The 22,419-nt window shown below is 39.3% G+C and overlaps 1 protein-coding gene across 6 annotated transcripts in view; it reads left to right on the plus strand.

Moving 5' to 3' along the window:
• Positions 1 to 935: 935 nt before the first annotated feature.
• The window catches only part of GNB1 (G protein subunit beta 1), a 46,174-nt gene continuing 24,690 nt past the window's right edge, over positions 936 to 22,419 (plus strand). Inside the window, exons 1-2 of one of the 6 annotated variants that reach the window (XM_049816053.1) lie at positions 936 to 1,304; positions 21,184 to 21,246. The gene's annotated coding sequence lies outside the window, so the exon portion shown is untranslated. Of the gene's footprint in view, positions 1,305 to 1,961; positions 2,239 to 21,183; positions 21,247 to 21,301; positions 21,326 to 22,419 lie in introns of those variants that run through there. The other 5 variants (XM_049816091.1, XM_049816049.1, XM_049816057.1 and 2 more) reach the window with 5 other exon arrangements.

A 22,419-nucleotide genomic window follows, 5' to 3' on the forward strand; every position in this document is an offset into this window, starting at 1 on the left:
TGCAATGCCTTCCAGAGCAATGATGGATGCTCATCCTCTGAGAAGAATATGAAAAGAAGGCTCTGGAAACCCTGGCTGCCCAAGTACCCTTATAAGCAATGTCAGAAAAAAAAAAAAAAAAAAGTTGTGAGCCTACTGAATTGTCACTCCTTGTCAAATCCCTGAGGGAAAGGTGGCCATATGAAGGTATTTACTGCTTGCCAGCCTTCTTGCGGGTAGCGCTTTCAGACCTCTGGCCCTCACCCTCACTCGTGCTGAGCAGCCCGGAGTTCTTACGTTCAAGGAGTATCTGCTCCTCCTCCGGGCGCTGCTCTCTCTTTCGGAGAGATTCTCCACATAAATAACGTCGGTTTTCGGGGCTGTTTTTCTTTTATTCACTCCGTTTTTTTAAAAAAATACTTGTTTGCGGCCTGGGCGCGGCGGGGCAGAAGCGAAAACACCCCTCCTTCTCCTAACCTCGGCCCGCCCGCGGCCTTTGTTCGTGCTCGCGGAGGAAGCGCCCGAGAGCGGGGCCTGGACCAAACCGCCATGGGCGGGAGACGGGCAGCTTCCCCAACCCCCCCGCCCTTCCCTTCCCGCCGGGCTGACTGACTGACTGACTGGAAGGGCGTTGCCCGCCTGTGCACGCGCGGGGCGGAGGGATGGCGGCGGGAGGGGGGAGTGCGCGCACACCGTGACCGCGGCCCCTCCCGGCCGTGCTGGCGGGTCCCGTCCCCGTATCCTCCGTCCCCGTCCCTCCCCGTCGAGATAACGAAGCCTCCGGCGGAGGTGAGGCCTACGTTCGCCGTCGAACGGCGGCGGCGCCGCCCGGGAGGGTGGTGGGGAGTTAGAGCGGGGCGGTGCTGAAGGGGGCCGGCGGTGAGGCGGGGCGGGGAGCCGAGCCGAGCCGGGGTTTCCCGGCCGGGCAGCACGGGCGGGGCGTGAGGGGAGGGAGGGAGGGGGGTGGTGGTGGTGGTGTGTGTGTGTGGGGAGCGGGGGGGAAGGTTAACCGCGCCCAGGCTCTCGCTTCCCGATGGCTGCGGGGAGCTGAGCGGGTACCCAGCGTGTGAGGAGGAGTCGAGACCCAGCGACACCCCCCTCCCCCGCGGCTCTCTCCTTCCGACGCGACTCCCCGGCCGGCGCTGCTGCCTCCCCGGGACCAGCCGGGCAGAGCGCGGGCGGCTCCCCTTCTTCTCCTCCTCCTCCGCCCCCTCCTCCTTCTCCTCCTCCGCCCCCCTTCCCCTCCCCAGGCCGGCGGGACGCGGGCAGGAGCCGCGGGCGACGGACGTACCGGCCCGGTTAATGAACAGCGGCCGGAAGGGCAGGTAAACCGTCTGAGGGGAGAGATAAGGCGGCGGGTGGGGGCGGGAGGCAGGGGAGGGGGGGGGGGGGGGGGGGAATTCCTCACAAAAGCTTCGTCGCCCTCCCCTGCGCCTTCCCGCCGCCGCCCGGCTCGCCGACCCCCCCCAACCCCCCCCTCGTCGTCCCCGTCCCGGCCCCACCCTGAGGCCATTTTCCCGCCGGCGACGTCTGTGGAGGCCCGGGCAGCCCCTCATCCCCGGTTCCTTCTTCCTCTGCGCGGCTGCGCCCGTTCCCCCCCCCGCCCCGTCTCCCCCCCCGCTCCCCTCCCCCGCTCTTCCTCCTCGTTGCCGCACTTCTCCTTTCCCTTCGTCCTCCCCTTCCGCCGCTCCCTCGGTTCTCGCGTCGCCCGGGCACCGGATTGCCTTCCCCCCCCCACCCCCCGCCTTCCTTCCCCCCGCCGGGGACGGTGCCCTCCTCCTCTCCCCCCCGTTCTTCTTCACGGCCCCCGCAGGAGAGAAGGGCGGCTTAATGGTTTGTCCACCTCTTAGCATGGCGGGGTTGGAAATAGCCCCCCTCCCCCGCGCTTCCCCACCTCCTCGGTGCTCGAGCTTCCCCTAAAAAAGAAGTGTGGTTGTAGCTGGAGGAGGAGGAGAAAAGAAAAAAAAAAAAAAAGGTGGGGGTGGGACTGGGACTGATCCTCTCTTGAAGGCTTTAAGGCGAAAAGGGAGGAGACCTTGGATCTTGCGGGGTTCCATTTTTAATTATAATTACGCTGTAGTGGTCTCTGCGAGAGGGTTTGAGGTGTTTTCTTGTACGCGTTAAGATACAAAAGGCGAGTTTCCCGAGCGATCCAGCCGGCAGAGGGAATATTTGGAGAGAGATTCAAGAAAAAGCTATGGTGTGTCTGCTGTAATGGTGGAAAACTGATTAAGAGGAGACGGGGGTGAGACAAACAGGGTAAGACTGCTTCCAGCAGCCCCCAATCCAGTGAAGGGATCGCAGGTTGGGTTCATGTTGTGGATACTGGGGGAGGGAGGGGTAGAGAAGGTTTTGTTCTCTTCAAAATCAGAACCGAGGATGGGTTTAGACCGCATATTTGTTGTTCCCCCACGTATTACGGTGCTGCATATTTTTCTGTGCCCGTAGCAGCAATAACGAAGATCATGGAGGGTGTTTGCTACAATAGAAAAATGGAGTTTTCTCCTCGGAAGTGTTGTTAAAAATATTATTTCAATTCCCAGTTTATTTATTGAATGGATTTCAGTATTATTTTTTTTTATCCGTACAAGGGATATTTAAGGTGTAGGATTTTTAATTCTACAGCTTTGTAAGGAAATGAAGAGGTGTAAAGTATTGTATATAAATATGAAAGAGGCGAGACGTTTTATTAAAAAAAAATCTTGTCCGGAAGAAAATCAGAATGATATAGAGGTTGTTGTAAGATGTCAATTTATCATTCCCGAAGATGAACTGAAATTTTAACGAATGTGGTATTTCATTATTCTTCAACAAAGTCACCGTTGGGGCTTGTATTTTAAATAAGGCATCCTTTCTAGGATGCCGACTGCCACGTTATTATGTATTGTCTCCACAATAGAAAATAGGAGGAAAGGACTGTAAATGTAAGGCTTAAGTGATTATTGAAACAGCTTATGAGAATAGTTGGCTCAACTTGGGAGAGGTGATTTAAGACTGAAAAATCAAACATTTTGCTGCTGTAAAATATCCGCATCTAATCGTGAGAGATTTATCCTGTATTTTAAGCTGATCTGCTAAACACAAGGATGAATCAAGACAAAATGCTGTCGATGTGTGTGTGAAATATGTGTGGGAAAACGAAGATATTGTACTAATATCTAAATTTGTTCTAAATGTAATATATTGGAGCTTAATTTTCTCCCTTGTGTGCTTTAGGAGAGGAGAAAGAGAAGGGGTGATAATAGTGTAGTTGTTTTGGTAGCTGCAGATTAGCCAGGGTGTGTGTTTGATTTTCTTTTTGCTGTGAATGAATGGATCTTTCTGTGCCTGGGCCCAATAGCTGCAACAAGATGGCGTTTGCAGCAAGGCAGCTCTCATTTTTCAACTCCTCCTCACCACAGCTTTGCCAAACTAGATCTTATTTCGTAATTGTATTTTAGATGTACATTCTCGTTCTCTTTGCTTTTTTCTTTTTTGGGGTGGGGGTAGGAGGAGTATTTGGAAGATTGTTGCAAGAAATCTGGGTTTTTTTCTTAATTTTTGTGAGCTCCTCCAGATAGGAACTAGGTGGGAGGAGTAAATAGTTTTATTGAAATGTTCACATAGGCTCTTACTGGATAAAGGGGTGACATGATTTTCTTTTTTACCTTGCAGTGCCTGCTCAGTATCATCAAAATGTTCTTGGCTTTTATGAAGCCTGTTGCTGAAAAACACCATTTTAAACCTAGAGCACAGGTATACAAAGACCCTGCTTGGGGCTGTGTACTGTTGCTGGTTCTCTACTAGCTGGGTAATCCTCAGGCCCCATGCAGACAGTTATCTTTCTATAATACAAAAGAGTCTCCCATCTGCTTCAGAATGCTAACAATTTGTGGAGGCTTTTAAAATTGCTTTTGACCTGGAATTATCATCATACTCTAGGTAACTGTTCTTTTTATGGGAAAGAGTAAGAAAGGTTTTGGGGATGTTAAAACAGTTCTGTGTCTGTGAAGTGTTGTATTTTAAAACGACATTACAAGTTTCTAAAGCTTTCTATGTGTGTTTTGTTGTATCTTTTAAGAAAAACAGACTTTCAGTTTGTAACTTTTATGATATTTCACTACAGCATCAAGCTTCTTAACTTTGGAAGCCTAAATAAAATAGCTTGGTTAATAATTGCTATACCGGCCTCAGGTTTAAAATAATACACTTCCCAGCAAGAAAAATAAGAAATGCTTGTTATGTCTTCTGTATTCAAACGACCTCCAAACCTTTGGTAATATCAACCTTTTTAGTACTGTTTATCTATGACTTAATGTATAATCAGTTGCTTGTTAGTTTATTGTAATAGGCTGGCTGTAGTTCATATAGAAGGAAGCTAGGAAGCAGAAGAGCTAATTTGCAGTTGAGGTGTCTGTTGTCGGTTTTTGTTTGTTTTTTTAAAAAAAAAAAGAAAAAAAAGAAAAAAAGTTGAAATTAGCTGAATGTATTTTACTCTTCTAGTATATCAGAAACAATGTTTTAATCAAGAATACTTGTCCAATAAATTACTAGTTCCATTTGATGGTACTTTTAATATGCTGTTGAACTTGAAACTATCAGTGCAGCTTTTTTGGTACTAGTACTTTGGTCTTTCAGTACATGATCAGAAACGAGTCGGGTGGGATCCTGTATTGGGTAAGATAAATTGTATTTATTTATCCTTGTTTAGTCCTTGCAGCTGCTAAGTCAGTACGTAGCAAGCATCCTACCATGGAATCTTCAGCAACATGTAAAGTTAGAATTCCACAGTAGATCTTAGCAGAAGAGTTTTTAAATCGCCTCCATACCTCATGAAAATCTGAAAATGTTTTATTTAGACTTAATGAGAATTCTTCTTGTGTAAGTAACCAATAAACTTTTGTATAATTAGGAAGTGTGTAGAGTATTGTGTAGCATTTTTCTTCATATCCAAGAAAAAACATTCTGCAGCTATTAAAAATTTTAAAACTAGAACAATTAAACTAATATACGAAAAAACATTCTGCAGCTATTAAAAATTTTAAAACTAGAACAATTAAACTAATATACTTAAGATAAGAAAATAATTCAATTAATGCAATAGCTTTCAGGATCCTTTAATTATAGTAGAAATACGTATCTTTTGTGTCTGTAGGATGCCTTTTCTTGAAATTAAGCGAGATGATGTTGGCTGCAGTGTGTAATAACTTCCTGGTGCTTTGGAGGCTTCAATTTGGTCATGTGGAAAACAACTATAACTGTTTCTTCTTAAATAGTTACTTAGTTCTGATTTCTCAATCGGTGTGAAACCAGATGCCAATTCATATGGAACTTGTGTTGCTTTTGCAGATTCTTATGTTGCCTATTGCTGTCTTTGGGAATGTTAATGCAGTGTTACATTTAGCTAGTTTCGTAGTTACTGCAATAAAAAATTGGGGTTGCTTGCTTTCTGTGAAACCAGCAATAGATTTGTCTTCTGTATGTCGGGCTCAGCTCATGTTTTAGTCGCTGAATTGGATTAAATTCTTACTGTCCATGGATTTTGGCTCTCAGCATTAGTGGATTGGTAATTGATATTCTCAATTTTAATATCCAGTTTTAGCCATATGGCATAGCGTATTGTTTCAAGAATTGCATTTAGTGCTAGTTTGTTACTAGCAAGTTGAAATGAGTAATCATGCATTCAAGTGGTTGAATTATATTTAAGTGAGTTGTCTTTGGAGTCTCTAAATGCCTATGTTTGTACCAGTATTTTTTTTTACACTATTTTACTGGTTATGTTGGGAAAAATTTATAACCTTGAAAGCAACTAGCTTGTATTAATGAAGTGTTTCTTAAGCATGTGATTGAAGATAAAGTGGAATTATTTTTTTAAGGGAGTGTCTTGATTGCTCGAAGTGCAGACTCAAAATGAAAAGAATACATATTCCATTCAAAATGTTTTTTTTCTCCCCACTGATAGTGTCGGAACTAGTATTAGCCAAGGTCATGATAAAAAACAAAAATACCCCCAAGCCCCTATGTTTCTATTTAACATAGAATCTCAATTTATTATTTCTTCACAGGGTGTCTAGTATGCTGGGGATTTTGTGTGCATGGATTTGTTTTTCACCAAACAGAAATGTATGCAGAATCCATAGATACTTGAGCCAACTGGTAGTTCAGCAGAACATTAAGAGGTTTTTAAAAGCTTTGAGCTGGCGATGAACAGTACCTTTACTTTAGATGCCAAAAGAATCAATGTAAATGACTGTGGAAGGCTTCCTAGTACAAAAATATGGACACTCCAAAATAGGTTTTGAAGCAGAATACCATGTTTCTGTTGAAGAACTAGAAGACTTCTAAGTAAAGAGAAAGGAGATAGTTAGCCTTTGAAAGAAAATACACATTTAAAAGTATTTTTGGAAACATAAAGATCAGATGTTCTTGGCCTGTTTTTTTAACAGCTGACTTTCTAAAATGTGTTCTTTACAATTAATATCTTGTAATACTAGTTTCATTATTAAATTAAATGCTTGTGTCCATTGCATTTATTGGAGTGGTATAGAATGTGTTATGGTTTGTTAGTATCTTGAAATATAATGAAATACTTCTGCTTGTCTGGAAGACTGCAGTTGGAACCTTGAGTGGACTAGGTACAGGGGATAATATTTGCCTGCCCAGTATAGTCACAGACCTCCAGGAATCTTCTTTCTTGAACCCAGCTAGAGTAATGACATGACAATATTCATGAATGCTATCTGGAAACAGCTAAGATATGGTATCACTTGCTATGTATATCTTATGCTCAGTGTTACTGGGGATGCTGTAATTAGATGCCTACATGGTAATTTGTATGTGTAAGCAAAAAAAAAAAAAAAAATATTTTTGGGGACATCATGGAAGTGTGATTTGAAAATGACAACTTTAAATTCTGTCCAGGGTTCTCAGCACTGGCCCAAACACTCAATTGTTTGGTTCTCAAAATTTTGAACTGGCACAAAATAAAGATCCCATACAAAATGTTACACATTGACCTGGTTATTGATATTTTAGTTCATTGGGTGGGTCTGTGTGTCACAGGACACAGGAATAAGTGCTTGAGCAAAAAGCAAAAGTTTTTTAGATATTGCCAGATTTAAGTCTTGCTGAAATCCAATACAAATAACTATAGCAGGTTTCAAATAAGAACGCTTTAGAAGATGTTGTAGATGCTCAGAAGACCTGGCTTTGAATTAATGAATAGGTTACCCTCTGTCAGCTATTCCATAGTAATTATGTATGCCTGCCACTCTGAAGATAAATGCAAGGTTATTCAAATCACCATAGCCCTTTTTCATGGGGGACCAAGTTAATCTTAGTATCTCAAACTTGATGTAGGCTTAAAGGGTGTAGTATATAGATGGCTGCTATGGGCCAGCTAATGTTGGAAACTTGCTCATGAATCTGAGCCTCGTTTGGCTTGTGGGCAAACAAAATCTGCAGGTTAACATCAAGATCTCTGAGGTTTCTTTACTGACTTAAAGACTTGTTTTAAAATTATTTTTTCTAAGTATTTTGGGCTTAAGAAGTGTTGAAAACAAGGTGATTTTTGTCACTTGTCACAGACTTAGGAGGAGAAGTGCTATAGTTATTTTTTTATTTGGTGAGACTGAACAGTTAAAATTTGATCTTCCTGTGCTGTGTCTGTTTTGGAATCCTAATAATGGTTAAGTGAAAATGAGGCTGAAGACCTGAAGAAGGTGATCTGAGGGAGCTTAAAGGAGACAAGATATAAGGTAGCTCTGTAATTGATGGCAGTAAAGATAGGCTAAATCTTCAAATTATTTTCACAGATAGTATTTAGAACTTGTTGAGAGGAAAAATTAGCAACAGATAATACAGTGAAGGGAAAGAGAGTAATTAAAAATCTAGTTGCCATTTTAATGTGAAATGTAATTCATTTCTGTAAGTAGTTTGCAGAAAACTGCTTCATTAAAAATAAGTATTTTTATTTGATAAGGTAGAATTTCAGTCTGTCAAATCACTGCAATTTCTAAATGTTCTGTGTGTAGAAAATAAACACCTTCTATATGTTATAAGGATTAACTGAGTTGTAGATAGCTAAATATTTTTTTCAGTGTGTTCCTACACTGGTCTGAAGAAGGTTTGCCTAAAATTTCTTGCCAGTTATGTTTTTCTCAGATGAGAATATTTTTGATGTCTTCTTGAAAACTGCAGTAATGCCTGCCAGTACTCCCAAAAAAGAAAATATTAATTATCTGTAATTAGATAGATTAGATAATTTTTCGTAGCTTTATGTAATGCGGTCCTATATTAAAAACTATGTAAAGATTTTTGTGACTATTTTCAGTTCTTTCATTTTTTACCCCCCTAGCAAAGGCGGGGGGGGTGAATAAAACCAAAATATATCTCTCTGGAGCCTCCTGTATGCCATCTATCAAAGTAGTTGCGAACATTTTACCAATCCAGGTATCAGTGATGATTTTGCTCATCCTTATTACAAAATCAAACTGTATTGAGTATGGGGGACAAATTAAGAAATTTTGCAAGGCTTTCTACATGACTTTCAGAAAGGCAAACACCCACGAAGTTGACATCACTGACAGGAAAGCAATGCCTTACTTCTGTGGCTTGTTTTTCTTCTTCTGTTACAGTAGGCTTAATTACAACAGCTGATGCCAGTTATTTTCTTTCTTTGTAAGAAAGAAAAAGAGCTTCTGCTTAACTATTGCAGGTGAGCTGTTAATTCTATACCCCTTTATTTTCTTACTGCTTTTCTGGCTGCCTTGCATATCTTGGGCTAGATTAAAAGTCTGTTCAGTAACATGTGCTTTGCGTTCCCCCTGACTTTTTAGGATTTATTGAAATCTGTTAATAAATAGAGGTTATCTAAAATTATTTGCAAAATCATGAAGTTATTTGACAAGCTGAGTGGGTTTTCTTTTATATTTGTGAAATGTTGAAACAAATTTCCGACACTGCTCTAACAGAAGAGTTTTTAATTGTGCGCTTCAAAATTGCAGTTTAACTTCTGTGGAAACTGGAATTTAGGTGTCCAGTATTAATGTTGTATGCTTTACTGTAAGGACTTAATCACTGGGACATCTGTGATAACACAGGATATATTTTACTAGACTTCTTTTGCTGAGGGTTACTGACTAGGCGCCTGAGCTTACAAAGGTTTTTGGAGTATATGTGGTATGCTTGTATCTATCTGTCCAGAGGTTGTGCCTTGCAAGCTACTGCCTGAGGTGGTGCTGCCCTTTTGTAATTGGTTGGGAATGTGCCTTTCCTCTGGAACTAGAGAAATTGAATTGCTCTTTTAGAATAGGAACACTTTGTATTTGGTCCAACTGTTTGGACTTCTGTAGGTATTCAAGGGATTTACCAAAACAATAGAGGGACATGAGGTGGGGCAAAGCTCCAAGGTTTAGAAGTGTACAGAAGATGGTATGAATGTGCCTCTTTTGTTGATGCAGAGATCTTAAAAATTAATGCTTAGTTATCTTCAGTAGTGAAATTTGTAAGGCCAGACAGAAATGCTCACTCCATAAGCAACATTGACAGGAAGTTCCTAAACTTATTTCTTAGTTTGATATGTGTGCAATACTAATAACTTTCTAGTAAGATCTTTGTGGTGAAAACTAGTGCAGTTAACTGTGGTTTTGCCATATATGTAAAGTTCTGTTCCATTTAAGTTTATTTAAATTGTTGAGCTGATACTTCTTAGTTAACACGAAGTGGTTCAAGGTATGTGTTGAACATAGCCATGCTTGAAATAAAAAGAAGCAAACTTAGGTTTCAGTATGCAAAATATTGTGAGTTATAACTGCATAATACAAAACTTAGTATATGTTTTGTTTCCAGTAAATGAAGTAATAGTGCTCAACAAAGCAAGTCTATGCGTGCTTCAAGATGCTGAGAAGAAATCTGTTTATGGTCCTCTTGGACTTTTCCTGTTTGGTTCCCAAAGCTGTTTCTTCAGATAGCCTAACAAATGTGTTTGGAGGGCGGTGTGGTAATTTTTCTGTTTGTCTAGAAAAACAAAGTAGATGTGATAGTCTGCTGAAACCTTTGGTACTCAAAATAAGATTATACTGTACTAATTAAAGAGGTCTCTTTGTTGGAACATATGTTTGATATTGCTGTTGCACATTCTTTGTGAAGTGGTAAAATACTGAAGATACACTGCTGTCTGTTTAACAAAGGTGTTGTCTGTACAAAGATCAAGAACTGTTCCCTTGATGCTTATGGCAATTAAACTGTGCTTCAGGTTACTAAGTCCTGGATTTCACTACAAGTTGCCAGATATTATCTGGCTAGTGCCTGAAAGCTTACTGTAGAAGTTAACATGCTGTTCTTTAATTAAAAGACTATGTAATATTTAAAGAAAATAAACTAATATTGAACAGGAACAATTTTAACACATTTAAAATCTTGACAAAGTAGTGCATCTTTAACAGATGCTTGGGAAGTTGGGGAAGTGTTTTTTTTAATGTACGAAAACTCAAATATCATAGAAACTTTGGACAGTGAAGTCAAATCTGTTAGTTCAACTCAGTTTTGTCCTTTATTCTTGTGACTGTAGATAATTGGTGAAGCTTCAGCATTTCAGAAAATAATTAGGTTTGTCCTACAAAAAGATTCATTGCCGATATATGGAGGTGGAACTTGTGCAGAACCTGCGTTTTGGGGCTTCATATCTGGGCACAGTAGTTCACAGGTGTGAGTACTTAGATATCTGATTATTCAAAGTTTCTTAGTCTTGAATTTGACATACTACAAATTCAGGATATCCAAGATTCAGTCATATAATGATTTCAGAAATTAAAAACTTTACCCTTATAATCAAATGGAGTGCAGTATCTTGAAGAAAAGGATAAAACATCTTAAAAACACAATAGACTTGGAAACTTTGAAAATAGAAGGAAGTTCTTCCAAACATTTTGGAAATCTTAGGCAAGTCCTTAGGTGTGAGAAGATGCCCAGTAATCTTCATATTTGCTTCTAGTCTGACTTTTCTCTCTTCCCTTTAGCCTATATTAGAAGATGGAACTCGTACTTAAATCAGGCATTGGAAAATCCGCTTTTTCGCTACCCTGGGGATCAAATATAAAGCATCTGAACAGATTTGATTGCGATAAGATAGGATGTTAAGCTGTGTCACCTAGCTAGGAGTGCCTACCTGTTTACCTGGACACATATAATGGAGAATTCAAGATTTAATTCATTAGGTTTTGATTTCTTAGTCTAATTTGTCCTGTAGTAATTTTTTTTGTTCCATATCCTTGCTGGTGTGAATTAAACTCAGAAGGCCTCACTCTGGGGGAATCCAGTTACTGCTGCCCTTTGTCACAAAAGGTGGCACAGACATCTGCTGTTCAGCAGCTGCCTTGCCAGTTCACAACTTGGCATGTTAAGGAAACCAAGACGGGCAAATAGTTTATTACCATGCACTGTGCTGCAAAACTGTGGTAGTTTGGCTTGTAGTTAATGAGCAGCTTGGCTCTTACAGAAGGTGAAGGAACTTACAAAACCAAGCTGAGGTGGAAGCTGGAGTTGGAAACACCAACCGTGTTTTTTCCCCAAGTTGGAATCCTTAATATACTGTAGAAGGTGGAAGTGACCTGTCTTCAAAGCTCTCTCCCCTTCTATTTTTAAAGGCCCAAGTTGATATATTGTGTCCCACAGTTAGTGTGTTTTCTGTTTTAAAAACAAACTCAAAATCACCCTCTCCTTAAAACTGCACATTGTTTTGCACAACAATAGTGTCCAGGGGCTCCAAATAAACATGAAGCAGTGCTTGTATAAAAGGGGGTGTGCAGAGGATCTTGGAAATCACTGCAAAATCTTAAGAGTTACAGATTTCAACTAACCTTACTGGCTGCTGTCTTTATTAAACAGACTTTGCTTTTTTGACTTCACTTTGCATGTATTTTTTTCCCTAAAATAGATGGGATTGTCTTCTGATGTTTTCAGTTTTGTCTCTCAGTTAATTCCCACCCTGGCTCTTAACGCTAGTTGTACTTTACTTGTGTTCTTTTTATCATATTTTCCTCTTTATTTTGATCACCTAACCAGATGCATACTATCTAGAGGAATACAACTGCTACTTAAAGACTAATGCCAGAAGTTTTAAGAGGGTTAATGCAGTACTATGGAAAGAAGAACATCCAAGGGTGAAAGCAAGTATTTCCTGTTGTACCTTTGTGCTTTCTGTTGTGATGCTGTCCCTGGGTTGTACTTGAAGTTTACCTTTCTCATATCAGCATTAAGCATTGTTGCATTGTCTGTTCCCAAACACCACTTCTCAGTCTAATGGCTTCAAGGTCTCCTGTGTACTCTTCAGTCTGTCAACCTTGTTTTTCTTGTTCCTGTTCTTCTGTCTCTTAGCTTATTTCGTATCAACAGTACATATCAAAATACAGCAATTGCTGGGAGAAATCAGTGAGCTACTGGGGGTATAAATCATTGCTATCAAAACTAATGGAACTGCTTGCACATTGATTAAAGATGGGTTATGTTGATTGCGAGGCTAGAGAACAAAGTAGTGCTCAGTATTTTGGGTAAAAAGATAAGAGAAGTCATGCCGTATTTTAATCTCTGCTGAGTATTCTTTTATCTGCTATATGCATATAATACAGTTTGTTGATTTTTAAGGTCCACTGAAATACTTTTTATCTTCAGACTGGTGCTGGAAAGCAGTTATTTCATGGTGTAGCTTAACTTCTAACAGTGGTCTGTTAATCTCTTACTGAAGATCAGTGTGCTGTTTGAACACTTAAATTCTTACTTCAATGAAATAAATGTATTCTTTTTATTAATTAGCTGAAGGTTGGATAAGATCTTTAACAGAGTTGTAAAGAATTAATATTTTTCTTTTAGATGATCTCTGAATCTGTTTTGTACGGTCTGTGTAGCAGAGGCACAAAATGAGCAGGCCGTTTGTTCAAATGTCTTAAGTACCTTATTTTTGTTGAGGCAGGATGTGATAGTAGTTATGGTCAGAAGGTAGTTATCAGGTCTTGTTCCAGCCTGGCTCTAAGATGGGGTACCTCTGTTGCTTCTATTGGATTTTTTTTATCATTATTATTTTTATTTTCTAAGTCAGAGCAGAAAGAAGAATCCATGTTATGGAAGTATGCTTTCAGGATTTAATCCTAACAATGAAAGGCATTTAGAGTGGAACTCCTGATTTGTATGGTAAAGCATGATTCAGATTTCATAGAATATGAATTATCTTGCTGCTTCTGGAAACATGATGTGTTTTTCATTAGTGTTTTGAGGGCCTTAGTGTAGCGAGACATGTAAGCGTGTCAGTATCTCAAAGTTTGTGCCTACAGGCATGGATGAGGGGGATGCTTTGCAGAAGCAAATTTGTCCATAGAAGACCACGTTATATCCGTGAATGTCTCCCTTAGCTCAAGAACAAGGGTATGTCAATTTGTTTGGCTATTTCTTCTGGTTTTAAATGGTTTGACTTTTAAGGATGTAAAAAGTAGTATTGCTAAAGGTAGCATTCTAAAAGTTAGTTGCATGTTTTAAAAGGGTGTAAATAGGAAGCAGCTCGTTCTCCTTTGACTCAGTTGACTCTTTACTAGCTGGCATAAGTAGAATGAAATGGATGATTCAGCTTCTGTTCATAAAATAGCTGAGCTGAAATTTATGGAAATACAATAATAGGAATTCCTACTAATTTTCTGTGCTTATGCATGTACACCGTCTTACTGACTTTTTTGTATTTTTCATGTCTCATTTTGCTATTTTTGTTTCTGTTTTTTTTTTTGTATTGTAAATAAGTGACCACATAGCCCATTTCCTGCTCCAATATAATAAATGTTGTAGTGAAGATCTTAATGTACCTACTGATGTCACTGTAATGGTAATATCTGAAACAATACGTGATTTTTAACAAGGTTGAGAAGATCATGCCAATACAGATGTGTTGGCAAGCAGAGCTAAGCGGAATATCGTTCAGGCTTTGGAAAATTCTGGTTCTTCTCTTACACTTGAACCCCCAGACAGTGGCAGTTGATCCACCTGATGGATTTTATTGTATGTAATCTTTGGGATTTTGGTAACAGGAAGTGCTGTAATCGCCTACCTCTGCACCAGGTTTTGTATCTAGTCATTTGTTTGCTTGTGAATTCAGTACAACATGATCCAGTCACGTGCTGCCCTCTCCTCAGCACCTACTGTGAATTATGTGGGGAGAGCCTGAGCAGAACATCATCATTATAGAGAAATACATCAATCTTCATGAGGACTTCTTGAACATATTTAAATCACTGAAAACAAACTGAAAACCTGCTGGAAAGTTGGTATACCCAAAAGTGACTTTTAAAAAACAATTTTTGGAAACTTCATGAGAATTGACAAGAATTATGCTTCTTAATAGGATTGCAACTTACTATAGGGATGGTCTTAAATTGTGGATTACAAACTTGTTTTAATACCTGAATAAATGTGTTTCTAATGTTGACTTATACTAACAAGAAACAAGTATATATATTTAGGTGCATAATGTGTTTTCATTTGCTATTTTATGATTCTGTCATTGAATTGTCACACCAGGATGATGTGTAAACTGGTCCTACAACAGTGTGCTTCCATTTCTAGCTTATAGGAGAAAATGTACTGTGTATAGCTTACATTCTGAACTGCCCTAAACATCCCACCTGTAGATTCAGCTGATCTAAGTGAGAGATTACCCATTTTCTGAAAAGATAATATCCTGATACTGTGGCATTACTTTAGGTCCCCTGGAGAAGAAACAATGGATTTCTTGTTTTGTTTCTGGGGTGGGTTTTTGCATTATTTTGTTCAACTTCTCTGCAAACACATTGCTGATAACACTTCATGCCAGGCAACCTTCCTATATCTGACTGATTTGTACTATAGTTTTACCCTTGGGGTTTTTTTCCTCTTTTGCAGCTTTAACACTTCTAAATCCAAACTAAGAAACTGTTATCATTATTAGTAGCTTTCCAGATAGCTCCTGCTATGTGTGTTTTGGTTTTTTTCCTCTGAAGTAAAGGTTGTAAGCATTCCTGATGATAAAGGGCTTATGTAAAAAAAATTTATTTCCTCAAAAAAAATACAAAAAGCAACTTTAGCACAATTCCAAGGGGGATATAAATAGTTACTGTGACTAAAAAACCAAAAACAAACAAACAAAAAAAAACCCCCAAAACAACCCCCAACAATAGTATCTGGACAAATGGCACAAAGCCTAGCTGATTCATATTAGTGAGCCTGAGAAAGTAACTAAAACCTTTTTGATTTGTGTCTTACAGTTAAAGTTTGGTGTTGGGATTTTTCATGGGTTTTTTTTGTTGTTGTTTGGTTGTTGTTTTTTTTTAACCCAGCAAGACCTAGTTTTTGTTTCTGTGGCTCATGAATAGTTAGCTGTATGTTACAGAGAAGATGTTTGGATCCAGCAATATTTGGTTATATATTCTTACCTTTGTAGCTACTTCTCTGTTCATGGCAATAATATTACTTCTAAATAGTGAGAAATATGGAGTGTGTCAGTGGCATTAGGACTGTGATATCCTTATTATGCATGTGGTCTGTCCTGTTTAGGTAAACAGAGATTCTGGTCAGTTTACAAATGAAGTGAAAATGCCAGTAAAAACTGGAGGTTAATGATAAAAGAGTTGAAGGAAGCAATGAAAGATGACAGTTGAAGTAAGAAACAACTGTTCAGTTACTGTAAGGCTCTGCAGATAGAAGCATCTAGTAATAAATGCTTAGTCATTTCTGTGTTGGTTAATTAATAGTACTATATTCTCCTTTAATGCTGCCTGGGTTCAGTCTGGAGGGAGATGTCTAGTAGTATGTGACAACTAAATTGCTTGGGTTTGGATAAAGGGATACTTTACTAAATGGCAATTTTCAGTAACTTATTTTTCTGATAAATGTAGCTAGAAATCTATGTACAAGCAGGTTCTAAGTTTTCCTGATTTACTGTGGTGGTTCCTGTTTTTTGTTTTTTAAATTTTAAGATCAGAAAAGAAAGCCAAAAACATCACTGGCCACTTTGATAAAATTGATCCAGTTTATCGATAAATGTGTTGCTCTTCATAAGGAGTAGCTGCATATAGATAATTTTCAACAAAGGAATAAAACCTAGAGTATTGGCTTTTGACATTCTTAATAAATGTAAGTTTGTTGAAAACTTTTACTAAATATCAGTAATTTTTGTTCTTAAAATAAGTTAGCTTCCTATGCCTGCCACGTACCGGGAAGGGTTAGGATGCTCTTAAATGTTAATTTCTTTCAGAGCAAGGCAGGAAAGAAGAGAAAAGATGTGGTTAGGAAGTCTTTTGACTTGGCTTACTAAAGTAACAACAGTTATTAATATTCGTGAACTACTTCAAAGATCTCTGAAGACCCCTCTTCTTAAAAAGTGTGATTTTAAGCATTTGGCTTTAGGCATCTGTTAAACATGGAATAATAAGTTCTTTCTTTTTTTTTTTTTACATAAATTCTCTGCTGTACCTAGAATTAAGATTTTTTTAAAATAATGCGCATAGCTTGCAGATGCATTTAGAAAGGATTAATGAAGTGACCTGTTACAGTCCAGATTTTTATGCTTAAATATTGCATCAGTATGATTTTTTTTTTTTAAATGTAGGTCATGGGATTAGCATCAGGAAATGTGAGTATATTGGCAACATAGGGATGCTGTCTTCCATGAAGACAGCTTGAGTTTGTTCACTGTTGGTGGCAGGAGACAGGCTACTTCACTACAGGGCTGTTTATTGCAAGCATGTGTCACTGCCATGATCTTAAGCATTGTTGTCTGCTGATTAGTATTCTATTTTGAGAAAGTGGTAAACTGTCCAAAAGGTTTATTTTCAAATACTTGTTAAACATAGGGAGCGATGAGTCCTCAGGCCTTAGAAAATGCAGACATGCAAGCAAAAGCTGATGGATGATGCATATATAGCTAGATATAACTAGAGTTTGATGATTTTCAGTGTTTTCAGAATTCACTCAGTTGTGAATTATTCTGTAAGATTTTTGGAGGAGACAAATGCAGTGTTTCTGAGTAATTCAAATTTGGGACTTTGAATGTGAAACTGTCTTACTGAATTTGGGCTTTGCAAGGTCTTGCGAGGCTTCCAGATTTGTTAATATCTGGCTTTTCCCCTGAATTTTCTGAAATAAAAGCTTAATTTTTTTATTTTATTTTTATTTTTTTCGGAGTACTAGCAGCAATTTATGGTGGATTTTTGTTTATTTGTTTGGGTTTTTTTTGTTTGGTTGTTTTGTTTGTGGGATTCTGAAGTGCTAAAACTGCTGTCCTCACTGCTTAGTTGAAGCCAGTTTGATGGAAGGCCATGTTGACTGGTCAGAAACTGTTTCATATAGATCTGTTGTGCCTGGATTTTCCTGTTGTATGTGCTGTTCTGTGTGAATAAAGTTACAGGATGAAGGAATGCAGCCAGAACTTTGGAAGGACCCTGTAACTGACCTTTATTTTTTAGCCAGCAATTTTCCTGTGTTCTATGCAGCTATGAGAAGATTTTTTTCCTAATGCAGTCCTCTAGATACGTCAAGCAGAGTAGAAGAAAGTGCACAAATTTCTTCAGGAGGAAAGCATTTCCAGATTTCTACTACTAGAAATAGAGGGGGTGGTGGTAGGGAAGGACATGTCACTTGTAATCTTAAAGATCATAACTCCTAATAGGGCTGCAACTTTATACTGTTAAGTCATGAGTGGAGCTTGAATGTAGTTTCCTCAAAATCTTGTGCCTGGGAAATAGGTAAAGGATTTCATTAACCAGAAAAACTTGTCTTCGAACAGAGCAAACACAACAAAACTAATTTTTAGAGTCTTGCATTACCAGGTATTCTGCAGGGATTTCTTTATGCACAAAAGCTCTTAAGTATCAACATAGTGACCCTTGTGGAAAGCTGCCTAGTTAAAATGGGACCTGTAATTCAGGAATTGAGCTATATGTAATAATGAAGCATTTGTGAAATCAGTTTGTTCAGTTACAGGTATTTTTAGCTTGCGTAATTATTATTTTGTACTTGCACGCTATATTGAAAATGGAAATTTGTTAGCTCTTTAACCAGCTAATGTAACTGTTGCATAACAAGCATTAACACTTACCAACCTGATATTTGCTTGTTTTGTGTGTACTTCACACTAATATATAGAAAAATGTCTACTGAGCACAATGACTGCTTCAGCTGGAAACTTGGCAATTCTTCAACACAAGAAGCAGCCAATACCTCCCACAGAAATGGTTCAGCCATGCTAGCCTTTGACTACAGAAGTGTTTTCAGTAAGTTTTCGAAGGAGTTTGTACAATCTAGCACTGTCCCTACTAGGGTAATCTGTTTTGCAAACCTGTTAGTAAGGTATTGCTTGCTTTTCAAAGCTTATGTGCTTGCAAATTATAGACGCAGCAGATGATTCCCAGAAAGAAGACGTCAAAAAAATGAGAAGGGGTTGTATCCATTCACTTGAGCATATTTAGCTTTATGAATTTGCAATTATTATTTTATGCTTCTGTAGGCTGTCCTTCAAAGCTGCTCTTGTAGGAGGTGACAGCAAAGACTAGGCTTTCTGGAATACAGATCCGTACTTAAAAAGAAAACTCTGAACTAGAATTAACTCTTGGAGGACCACATACACATGCAGATATCAAGATGTCCTTCAAGTTTCCAGCTGTCTGATAGAACTGTTTATGTTGATAGTTAGGACCAAGCCATCAAGTTGAGAATAGGTTGGTTTTTTGTATACAGAATAGTCTTGAAGCATAGTTTTAAATTTCAGACTTCTAATTACTGTTGCCTGGTGGCATAATTGGAATTTCATGTTGTTGGCAGTGATTTGGAAAGGTCGTGTAATCTCTTGGGGATCAAGATACTGTTCTCTGATAATAATCAGCTATGTAGACTATAAGAAATAATTTTAATAAACTAACTTATAATTTCCAGTTTCACAGACGTTCTCTCTACCATGTAGTTGATATGTTACAGTGGTGGTAAGTGTTGGGTACCTGAACAGAAGCATCTGAATGCTAAATTAGTAACTGCCTGCCTACATACAGCTGTCCTTGCTGGGTGTAGGATGCATCCCGTTCAGATGGGTGCATGTTGGTAAGGAAGATATACCAGAGCAGCAAAGTAACTTAATTTGAAAATATTGTTTTACCTTAATAATAAGTGATGTTTGCTAGTAGGGTTTTGGTTTTGTGTCATGTCCTGTGTCCCCCCTAGCACCTCCCCATGAAAACACCTCCGGCTGAGTGCCTTGGATAAAATGACCTTATGTGCCACTCTTGCAGGAGGCTGTGTTACGCAAGAAATTTTTAAGATTCAAATGGTGTAATGGTCATGGAAACTAATTTTTACTAGGGTTGGTTGAGATCAGTTTTAAACTATGTTGATAAAGGTGCTCAAAATACATGTGTATACAGAAGACTGCACACACTGATAAAATCCCCCTCTGAGCCTTTTTCGGGCTGAACATGTCTCTCAGCCTCTCCTCATCTGAGAGGTCCTCCAGTCGCTTAATCATCTTCAAGGCCCTTTGCTGGACTCTCTCCAGTAGCTCCATGTCTCTCGTGTACTGGAGAGCGTGGAACTGGAAGCAGAACTCCAGATGTGGCCTCACCAGTGCTAAGTAGAGGGGAAGGATCGCCTCCCTTGACCTGCTGGCGATGCTCTTCCCAATGCAGTGCTGGATGCTGTTGGCTCTCTTTGCCACGAGGGAGCATTGTTGGCTCATGTTCAGCTTGCAGTCAGCCAGGACCCCCAAAACACTAAGTGATGTACCTCTCCTGGGGACTGGTTTGTGGTGGGATCCCTCCTGCAGCTGTGCTGGAGATCTCCCTGCTAAAGAGGAATTGGTGTTGCCTGTGCTCTGTCCATGTCCCTACAGCAGGGGCAGCTGCTTATGAAGGCTGGTCAAACCTTGTCCCAGGGTCTGGGCCAAACCCTTGGTGAGCAGGTGTCTCATCTGATGTGCCGTGCCTGGCCTTGCATCAAGTTTTATGTATGAATTGATGGTGTGTTTTTGAGAAGCTAGAATGCTTTTGCTGCAGTTCAAATATTGGCCATGGCATCTAGTCACTATATGTGTAAAGCAGTCTTAAGAAGGTGTGCAGGTGGAATTAACATCCAGAATACTTGGGTTTTAAGTCCGTGATTGAATCCATAGGTCAAGAAGAAAAAATGTGTTTATGCAGCTAATGGCTTTGGAGAGGGCTACAATGAATGTGACTTCTCAGGAAGTTGCTTAATTTTGGAGCGTTGTTCAGATTTGCTATGATGTTAAAGTAAAATACTTCTAAATGCTTTCCATGCTCTTCAGAGTCCCTTTTTTTCCTTTCTTCATCTTTTCTTCCATGCTTTCCCCAACCTTGTGAAGAAAGTTGTAGTCACTTCTGCAGAAGAGGAGTCTTCATGTGAAGTGTTGTGTTCCGGTGGATGTTGGTACTGAGATAAATTTTTAGGCTGGGTTGTCACCTTGGTGTAACTACTTCAATATCTTTAAAGAAAAAAGAGTATTAGGCTGGCAGCAGTTAGTGAGTGTCTGTAGTAGGGAAGCTTTACCCAGAAATGATACTGCTTTTGACTTCTGGAGTTACTCTCGGTTTTTAGTCCAAACTGCTGTGCTTCTTTACTTGAAGCAGAAGGCTGTGGGAATGTGGGGACACTGGGTACACCAACCATGCGTAGGGCTGGCTGACCTCCATGTGCTTTGGTGTAATGGTTTAACCACCTGAACCATGCTTAGTATTCTCTGGTACTTTTTGTTCTCTCCTGTTTTAGAAACCCCAGTTCTTGATGTTGAGAACCTCAAGCTCTCAGCTAAGCAGGGTTATAAGGGCTGATTAAGGCAGAGCGTATGAAACTGGTTACAAGAACTCTTTCTTAGCTGAACCAGTACTGTGGTGTGGTGAATGAGTTGGCCTGTAATTTTCATGTTGCTTTTACCAGGCTACATTTTAGCTAAAAATGGAAGCTTGTGGCAATGCAGATCTTTTCTCTTGAGTATGAGCTCCATTTTCAATGTAGAATTGAAAATACCTCAGTTGCCAGGATTGCATTCTACAGGCATCACAGGATGCTTTCAGCTTACCTAACTGAAAACTTAACCTGGTTTAAAAAAATAAACTAAACTTTGTGGGAAAGTTTGCTGTTATGCTTCCTTACTCTTCTTGCAGGCTGGTTAAAGTAGCTTTTTTGTTTTGTTTTTGTTTTTCTTTTTTGCAGAAGGCATATGAAATCTGCAACACCTCTCCTGCATTAATGAGGGTGCAGCACAGGACAATAATGGTGTGTGTTTTGGCCTTTGCTATTGTGTATTCTGTGTGCTGTTAGTGTTCCAGCATAATTTTACTTGTTTGCATTTCAGGTAATTCTTTCAGAATTTCATTAGATTTCATTATCTCTGCAGTGTGGGCAATTTTTTTCTGTCAAGACTTCTGAAAGTTGAATATAGTTGAACTTTTTTCAGAACTTAAAATGGTCATGTCGTATTTTGTGTCTTGGGGGGGTGGGGGGGGTGGAGTGTGGCCTCTAAGTGTGAGTTACTGTTTTATGTCTAAAAGTGTGGTGTTCTGGCAGTAACAAACAAAACTGCTTACACTGTGATGGTTTCATAATCACAGTATTAAACTGTTCATCTACAAATGAGCTTGGATGAGGATGATCCATATCCTAAGTAGATTAACCTCCACACCAGACACTGAAGTGGTTTGTAAATTTTCCAGCTAATAGTGAACTGTAAAATCAGAAAGATGCATTACATGTAAGCATCTCAGTTTAAAGTATATGAAGTTGTAGACTGGCTTTCTGATTTAAGATTATTTTGCTTCAGTACATTCTTGCTTTGTGCTTAGAATAAATTCCACTGTCCTGATGTAGCGGCTTTGAAGATGTGCACTCAGGTGTCCATTGACATCACCCATAGCCCTTGTCTTGCTGTGTGATAGAGACAGATTGCAGATTTTTTGAATGTATAAGTGGTTGTCAATGTTTCAAATCTTGGGGTGAACTATAATTATTACTTTTTGCTGCCAGAGGAAAAAACTGTACAGAAATTTCTTATAAGAAATTTTTTCACCTTGCTACAAAACTGATTTGTATGTTAAATCATTACAGTCTTCCAGACTGCAAGTGTGTGAGTTACTTAATGTGTCAATTTATACTTTTTTACTTAATATCTTTAGTGATTAGAAGGCATAACTCTTTTAGAAGAGTGTTGTGCTCTCACTTGATCTCATTAGTAGGAGGTTTATGTAACTTGATAGAATAGGTATCTTGATACTTAACTATGCTTAGAAAGCAAGCATACCTTAGGAGCAGTATTGAGCAGAAATGATTTCAGTGCTTTGAAAATGCAGTTCGGCGGGGGCACTTTGTAGTGCAGTGAAAATTACTAGTCTTGTATGAGTGAGACAATGTTTTGTTACAATCCTAAACTCTCTAATAGTATGGACTTCTGTA

Source organism: Accipiter gentilis, chromosome 1 (assembly GCF_929443795.1).
Source record: "Accipiter gentilis chromosome 1, bAccGen1.1, whole genome shotgun sequence".
NCBI classification, from domain to species: domain Eukaryota; kingdom Metazoa; phylum Chordata; class Aves; order Accipitriformes; family Accipitridae; genus Astur; species Astur gentilis.